Here is a 9799-nt window from a genome sequence, read left to right on the forward strand (position 1 = left end):
ACATTCAAAACAGCCTAGTACATTATACCATTCGGTGTATGAATATTATCAGCATTAGGTGCATGCTTTCCTTTTTTTAATAATTAAGTATTTAAATAAAGTTAACACAACTTGAATCCCCACCCACTAGGTATACAGGCTTAGTTAGTGTACTTACATGTTAAGTTTCTAGTATTAAAATTAACGTCACGATAATAATGTATCCAAAAGCTACAGCTGCCAGCTTAAATAGCGGAAACTACACAGACGACGCGCCTAACGACGCGACGTCGTCTGACGCGTTAGTTCCGTCAGAAAAAATCTGAGTTACACCCTAGTCGTGCATAAAGTAGTTTTACTTCAAAAATAAAAAAAATCGATAAATAAAATGGTTCGCTTATTTATAAATATCATTTCCTTCATAGGCCCATAGACTATAATTGATTGGCACTAATTCGGGCTACAAATTGCGCGGCTATATCTCAAGGTGACAACGGGCTATCAATAAAGCCGCTAAGCCACGACAATTGCCTCACACGTAAATTAAGACGCTCGATTTACGAGTATTGCTTACTGCAGATGTCCCATGTACTGTGTCATTCGCTGAGTGGGCTCTTATTCACTCATCATAATACACTTTTGAGCGTTAAACTCAGGCCTTGTTTATGATGTCAAAATAGATAATTCTTTATGACAGGGTGCTGAATTCAATGTCAAAAATTAACTAATAGATTAGTAAGAACAAACAATATATTACTATAATGTAATATTAGAAAACTTAATGTTAAAAAAGGAACTAGAATATTATGAAAAGAAACGAAAGATTAATAAACCTGATGTTTGTTAATATTTCGGTTACGGCCGACTGGCGTAATGGTTAACGATACTGCTTTCTGTTAAATGTTTGTGTGATGAACATGATTGTTTTTCAGTGTCTGGGTGTTTATCTCGTTATTATAAGTATAGTGTATTATATTCATAATAATATTTAACTGCTATCTTAGTACCCATAACACAAGCTACGCTTACGTTTGGGGATATATGCCGAGGGGTGTATTGTCGTATCATATTTATTTATTTATTTTGGAGCTTCTCAAAGCATACATACATCCATACTCTCCTAACCTTTATAGCCGTCCAAAGCTTTGGCGGGATTTCGGTGAATACACAAGTGTATCCCGTACTCTCACCTATAGGTTGATTTAAAAACTCTATTTTTATATAAGGTATTAAGTTAATTAAAACTAATAATGTACAAAATTATTTATAAAGAAACTTATTTAATACTAGATAAGCCGTAAATTGCAGTATGCAGCGTACTGCTACATAGTCTACACCTATACATGAGATTTGTGACAACCATTTTTTTATCTTTCGTAAAAAATATATATATTTTTTAATAATAAGTAGTATAGTAAAGTACTACTATGTTACTTCTGATACCTCCAAGAATACGTGTACAAAGTTTCACGATGATCGGTTAAGTAGTTTTCGAGCGAAAGCGTAACAAACAAACTTACATTTACATTTATAATATTAAGGATTCATTATAATTTATTTGCAATTTTAAATTAAAATATGACTAAAAGGCTTAGTAAAAGTGAATTTCTCGTTAATGTATTTACAATTTATAGCTTATATAAATTTACACTTTTTAGTTTCCTACGATTCCTACAAGTAGTAGAATACACAAGACTTTTCCTCTGTACATAAAAATAAGGCACCCAGTCCGAGTAAGCCCATGCTAATCTAATATTATAAATGTGAAAGTGAGTTTCGTTGTTTATTTCGGCTTAAAGACATTTTATTCTCAAAAATAACACAATATTTCACTTCCATCGAATTAAAATTAGTAGATACAAAATCTCAAAGTGCGTTACAAATGTACCATATTAATAAAAAGTAAAAATTTTTGCGGGTGGTTAAAGAAAAAGTTAACGACCGATAATACAAATCGTTTTATAAGGAAGAGGTCACATTAACTTAACTGAACGGTATTTTGTACATGGTCAAGAACAAGTTTTTTAAATATTGGTAAAATTATCTCAGGTAAATTATTGTACAACAGCACTTTATTATATTATATACATTTATTTATTTCTTTTCGAATTTCTTTAATAAATAAAGGTTTGTTTGTTTGTCATTAACTTACGCCCTAACTAAAGAACCAATCGACTTGAATTTTGGCATAGAATTAGTTGAAAGAACGGAGAGTAATAAAGGGTACTTTTTATTCCAAAACAACCAATGTTTCTTAGGAGATTTGTAAAAAACCTTAATAGACGCAAACGAAGAGCAAGTAAGCCATAAATGAGAACTCCATCTCAAGATACTAGCACACAAACATAATCCTCAATCATAGGAGACAATAAACAACATACACCCACCTGGCAGACCAATAAATAGCCGACAAGAAAAGCAAAACGTATGCGCGCCATCGGCGGCAAAGCCCCGTACAAATCTGGGCAGCGGATAGCCGCCTGATCGACAAATCCAGCAGATTACGCGCTGATACAGGGGCCATGTTTATGAGACAGCGCCGGACTGCCCGGACGCCGGACTCCATGCCCTGCCCTAGGGCTGTCACCACTGTAGCGCCCGGAAGCATCCGAACCCCCATACTATGCTACTAAAATTATAATCCTATCCTAAAGTAATATTATAAACGTAATAGATGTATGACTTTTGTTACTCTTTCACGGAAAGCTACTGAGCGGACTAAATTGTAATTGAAAGCGACTGTAATTTAAAAAAGACATAAATTCTACTTTGGGTTAACACATAAGCTAATTTTTACCCTAAATTTCACGTCGATGGGGATAATAATAGTAATACTCATTTTTTTAGCTAATAGACCTGATATAGTGCTAGTCGATCGATCTGTGCGCCATGCAATAATTGTTGACATTACTATTCCACATGACGATAATCCGGTGAAAGCTGAAAAGGAAAAAGTATCTAAATACTTGGAACTTGCCCACGAGATTACCGCTATGTGGAATGTTGAGTCGGCCGTTATTGTTCCCATCTTCGTTTCAGTCAATGGTCTTCTCGCGAAAAGCTTCGAACAACATCGTAAGAAGCTTTCGCTTGGTTGTTGGAACAAGGGTCGGATACAGAAGGCAGTAGTCCTTGAAACGGCGCGTATTGTGAGGAGGTTCCTCACTCTAGAGCCCTGACCGCCGGTTGCTTGGGCATTCAAAAGCCCCGCAAGCGGAGGGTGGATATTTTTTCTTATAAATTATTAATAGTGTTTTATATATTTTTAGGCATTGAATTAAAAAAAAATGAAAATTAATAAATGATAGAAAAATAAGCAATTTAATTCAGGCATCAAGTCTCATATTTTTTGTTATTAAAAATACATACTTCCAAATAACTAAAATATAATTAAAAAATAATAAACCAAAATTAGAGCATAATATTTAAAATGAATGAATCACTGCCGCTCCAATCGATTTGAAATGGAACAGCATTGACTCACATAGCAATAGCTATTTGATTTATACCAGCGGCACCACGTGGTGTTCTCCGCAAGAAACAAGTCTCTAAACATAATACCTAGTTATTAAAAATAATATTAGCTTGACGAACAGATGATTTTTCTTAAAAGTGCTTTTTAATTTTCCTTTTTTAAATTACGAAGCCTCAGATACACCCAAAGAGTTTTGATTCCATCATTTTAATATTGTTTGATTACATATATTAATATTTCACAGATTAAAAAGGGTTTATCTTTATATATATTCAAAATTCTCTAAAACAGTTTCCTCGAGGTTAGCTAAATGAGTATTACGAATAACTGGTGAAGCAAGTAGGTGTTGTAGCAACTCATTGAGAGACTTTAAAACGTATTACTTATTACCAAAGTTTATTGCGGTGGTCATCCGGGACTTCATGACCAGTGTAACAAGACCAAATGGTTTGCCAAAAATGTACAATATTATAATACACTAATTAATATAGGTGAGCCTATGATATATGAAGAGTTCTCCCGATTTCAATAGGATCCCAATAGATCATAACCTAATGACAATGGGACCACCTTGCATGTATACCGTTTAAAACAGCAAAAGATTTCTCGGAGTTCTAGAGTAACACATATAACAATAACAACTGAATTGAGAACCTACTCCTTTTTTTGCAGTCGGTTAAAGATTACATCTGTTGTGTTTGTCTCAAGAATTCTTGTACTGTCTTACTAGCAAAGAGTATGTAAGTTGTTGTTGTGTATTAGTATTTTAAAATAAAATAAACTATTGAATTCAAATAAGTTAAATAGTAAAAGTGTCCATAAATTGAATAATGATATGAGAAGTATGTATCTGAGCAATACATATCTACTGTTTATAATTCATACAAGTTACGTATTTCATATACGTTTTGACAGCGAAGCGAATTTCCAAACCGTACGCAGTGCCAAAGACGTTGTCAATGGAGTAAAATTAAAATAAAATTTCAGCACAGCAGTCGAGTTTCTTTCTCAACATAGCGAAATCCCGAAACTAGACAATATTAGTGTAACAAATACGAATCTAAATCTCGACCAACTGAGAACAGCACTAGATAACTGTACGGATAACAAAATCGTAAACAGAATGCGCAAAGTTTAAAAACGGAACAAACCGAATCGAACGCGGTAATAAAATAAAATAAAAATGCAAATCGCATACAGTTGGCAGCCCTGGCCGATACGGAGATAGAGGGAAGGTAGCGGAATAATATTTCGGCTTACAAAACGAGTCCAAGTTTTAATAGTGTACCGTCATGTTTATGTTATGGGCCGAATCGAAGAGGAGCGAGCGGACAGTCGCCCTGATATAGGTGCCGGGCGTTAAAAGGTTTCAGTTTCTTTGTACATTTCTGCAGGGGCGTGCTGTATGGAAGTATAAGTATGCGCTTCAGTGTATCAATGGCTAATACCAATGGCGTGCGTAGAGGGTACAGGGTATGGAGATGATATAAAATGAAGTAAATCTCCGGTATGAGTTATAAAAACTTGAGGGTAGGCTTTTTATAACTCTTACAATGCCTCTGCTTAATTCAATTCAATTCCATTCTTTTATTTGCCTAAATCATTGTAGGTATACATGTTTAGTCATAATATATGACATGCAAGTCATAATTTAAATAAACAAAATCAAAATATTCAAAGTATAATAAAAATATCATTAATTTTACTGTATGGAATAATAAATTTATAATCACGAAATGTCAATTAAAAAATAACATAAATTATTATTATTTTTTTAGCCTAGTAAAGCAGTAAAAGGCTAAAAAAGCGGCGATAGATTAGGGGTAAGGACTACCTCCTATTTCCTCGACCCGATTCTTCACCTTTTTCGAAATATCTGTGTTTTTATTTTGATCAATTAAATATGACATGCTAGGAAAACATCGTAAGGCATGCCTGAGAATTCTTCATAATGTTCTCAAAGGCGTGTGAAGACTTCAAATCTGCACTTGATTAACGAGCCTGCCTATACTCTTCTCATCCTGAGAAGAGACTCGCGCCTTTTACCTTTTTTTTAAAATTGTATTTATAAAAATCAATAATTGGTTTAAGAACATTATTTGATGCAAAAAAAAGGATAATATCCCATATCTATTTGCAAAACCAAAAGTCGGTTACATATTTAGTATAAACAAAACCCGTCCACCACATCCTTTTGTCCATCCCATTCGTATCTAAACGTAAATGGCCAATCAAAACTATATATCCGCCTGTACCTTCGCAAAGTCCCCCTAAGGTACACCCGTGAACAATATCGGGGTCCCGGGCCGGACATATTTAACCTATTTTATTTATTTTCGGATGCAAAATGCCTTATCAGCGTGTATAGTTTTGCTACACGTACACACTAGTGAACCTATAATTAATATAACTTTTTATTCATGTAACATATAACATGACGGCTTCGACGGCCGACTGGCGCAGTGGGCAGCGAGCCTGCCTTCTGCCGTGGGTTCGATTCCCACAACTGGAAAATGTTTGTGTGATGAACATGAATGTTTTTCAGTGTATGGGTGTTTATCAGTATATTATAAGTATTTAAGTGTATTATATTCATAAAGATATCCATCAGCTATCTTAGTACCCATAACACAAGCTATGCTTACTTTGGGAAGGATGGCGATGTGTGTATTGTCGTAGTATATTTGTTTATTTTATTTAACTCTTTTAAGTACCTACACCAAAACAAGCGTACGAAATGTATACAAAAAAAACGAAAGAAGTCATAACTAGTATTATAAAAGCTTAAAAAGTGTTTGTATGTTTGTCCTTCCTTTACGCCATAACTAAGCAACCAATTCATTTTGTGGAACAGGTATTATAAACAGTCATACTCTCAAATGGGTTTATTTTAAAGTAATTTTTATTAGTAAAACAATAAATTTGTATAGTTATTAAGTTGTTATAGATTGCTAAGTTGTTACATCCGTGATTTCACCCATCGAAAAACGTTCACTGAAAACCAACTCAATAAATAAATAAATATACTACGACAATACACATAACGCCATCTAGCCCCAAAGTAAGCAAAGCTTGCATTATGGGACACTGAAATGACTAATAAATATTTTTATGCATTATATAATTAATACTTACAATATACTAGCTGTCGCCCGCGAATTCGTCTGCGTTTGATTTTGTTTTTTGATGTAGCATTAAAATTAATTGTAGTTCAAAAAAATTTAAAGTATTCAGTATCGCTAAGCCTTAAATGAGGGGTTTGCTGCTGTCCGCTGAGGAGTTCTTTCCTCTATCTCCAACCACTGTTTGGGCTAAATTAAAAACATATTATAACCTCTACAGTACAAAAATTATTATTTAAATCGGTTATAATTTGTCGGAGTTATGGTGTAAAATCGTCAAACACTTTCGTCCCCTCTCTCAAAGGAAACGAGCTTAATGTCGGAATAAAAAGTATCCTATATTACTTCTAACACTTCCAAGAATATGTGTACAAAGTTTTATGAGGATCGGTTGAGTAGTTTTTGCGTGAACGCGTAACAATCAAACTTACATTGACATTTATATTAATTAGTAGGGATAGGGATAGGGATAGGGATAGGGATAGGGATAGGGATAGGGATATGGATAGGGATAGATAAGCACCCAGACACTGAAACACATTCATGTTCATCAAACAAACATCGCGTTGCGGGAATCGAACCCACAGCCTTGACACAGAATCATTGTCTAAAATGGTCACCCACTCGGCGACAGCTTCCTGCAGCTGTGGTGACGCCGAGTGGGTGACCGTTATCTTGTCACTGTCGTCGTATATATAAAAAAAAGAATTTGTATGATTAATTGTTAAGTATAAAGTCATTGTAAAGTCAACATCTCCTGGTGATGCTCCGGTTTCGGAGCGAAACGTGCGTGTATTGCCGAGGATCTGTGTGGTGTGGAGTATAAGGATTGAAGAAATTATAAATTACACCACACAGATTCTCCTGCTTTTCGCGGAGTATAGCAAATTAAGCTTAATTTTGATAATATATCATGAATTTCCGCAAAGTACGCCTGCTTCTATACAATATCATCCGAGATCTAAGCAAAGCAAAATTGAAGTAGGTATATCAATGGAAACATGCCTATACGTGGTATTTATAAACATGGTCATTTATTGAAGGTTTCGCATGATGGCGGTAGTTTTAAATGCCCACTAAAAGTTATTACGGGGAAGTTGTTTGAGCTGATAGGACAACGGTGTTAAATGGCGGTTCAAATGTTTACCTTACCTTACTTACGATATGTTTAGTTACGGTTTAAACCGACTTTACAATAAGGTGGTACCTTATTCATTGACATTTTTTACTTACCTACTTGTTTAAGAAACATCTTCTGAGATAGGTGACAGCTACCTCTCTTAAAAACACTATTAATTATATAACGCCAGGTAAACTAGAAGAGATAAATTAGTAAAAGAATTGCTGGCTCGCAATCGAGGAGTCATTTTCAAGTATAGAAATACTTACAACATTGAAGTAAAATAGATCTTATTTGCATTGAATTAAAGCTCTATTTTGACTACAATATACGCAATCGATTTCCACGCACCGTCGTCGTACTGCAACGGTAAATAGCTGGGCAGCTCGTCTTATTCGGTACACTGATATCTGACTACGATCGAAGCCTCCCACCGAACTAGACCAGATCAGAAATCATTAATTTTCAAACTACCAGATTGAACCTGGGACATCCCGCGTATACGACGACTGCGCTCACCACTGCTCTAGGAAGTCACAATTATTCGATAAAAGGAAAGTAAGATATTTTAATGAGTAGCTGACAAAAAAAAAGTTTTAATTTTCTATCACTTTTGCATCCAGATGCTTACTGTCATTGATTAAAGCAGTATTATTTCAATATTGTTGACGTTCTTGTATATGAATAATTATTATACTTAATTTATAGGCGTCAATGTATGTCATTCCAAACGGTCTCTTTAAAATCGATTACAGTAAGCCCCCTAAATATTATGTTCAAATATCTAAGGAAGCCTAGTTGTTTGCATACGAAACCCAAAAGGCCCAGAAAGGTTATCATTATTGAATCATGTCTCAGAGCAGATCCCCGTCCCAGTGTCCCGAAGTTGAATTATTTGCTCAAGTTATCAGGCCTCCGTTTATCACCGGAGCGTCGCGTTTAATAATAATTAATGATAATTGCCTTTTCGCAAAGCCGATCGGCCGGTCCACGTAACTTGCTTCAGTTTAACTTGGAATTTGAGAACTGTATCTTGTGTACTTCCCGTTTCAGGACTATAGAATGCATGGAGTTGTCTTTTTATCATATCTTTATAAACAGCAGCATTACTCGAAATTGACATACGAGTAAGTTAGTGACGTCTGCATACTTTTTGGGGCAGGTTTCTCAATATGTGCCATACTAAGAGGCAATCGTGAGGAAATAGGCATTATTATCCTAAAATGAAAATTACATGTTGAATTAGTTTGTTTTCGGTTTATAATGCGTTAAATAATTATTCATAAAAATACATTATGAATAATTATTTAACGCATTACAAACCAAATATTTAATTTACTTAACAAGCTGTATTTATTTTGTAATTTAATGGTATGTAAAATTATAATAACGTGTACCTAATATTTATAACGTGTAACCGAATTACAAAATACTGCGGAAGGTTGCATAATTATATTTCATAAGTATCACCCTGTAAAATAATTAAATCTAAAAAAAGCATATTTATTTTACAAACTAATTCAAAACAAAGTGCTTACTTATAAAACCCTATTAAAGGCATAGGACCAACACGCGCATAGTACCTACGCTACGCGATGCGTACCCAAGAAAGTGACAGGAGTTACTTGATTTAAATTTTGCATGTGATGTTATAACTGAGATGAGTAAAACTATGGCAAGTGTTGGCCCAACAACTTGAAGGTTTTCGATTTCACAGATAAAACTTAAGGACAGTACATAATATACCTCTAAAGCCTTTGAAATAATATTTTGTTTTTCATTTACACATTGTATTTAAGGGACTGTAAAAATCACTTTAAGGAAATTTTATAGTTTTTATTAAAGAGAAAGAAAAAATATATTATTAACGCTCCGTTGTCGGTTAACATATGAAGTATAAACTACTTGGTATTTCTTTCTTGACTAGCAATGCCCTCTCCACCCCACCTAAGTCCATACAACTGTATTCTTAATCACTTAGCATTGGTAAACGACAAGGTAAACAATATGAAGACTCCAACTTGAACTATAATTCACGGTTGCTTTAACTTGCGCGTTACTGCATTGTTTGACTACGACCAATTCTAACAATGACACACGGTT

This window comes from Pararge aegeria, chromosome 6 (genome assembly GCF_905163445.1).
Source record: "Pararge aegeria chromosome 6, ilParAegt1.1, whole genome shotgun sequence".
NCBI lineage: Eukaryota > Metazoa > Arthropoda > Insecta > Lepidoptera > Nymphalidae > Pararge > Pararge aegeria.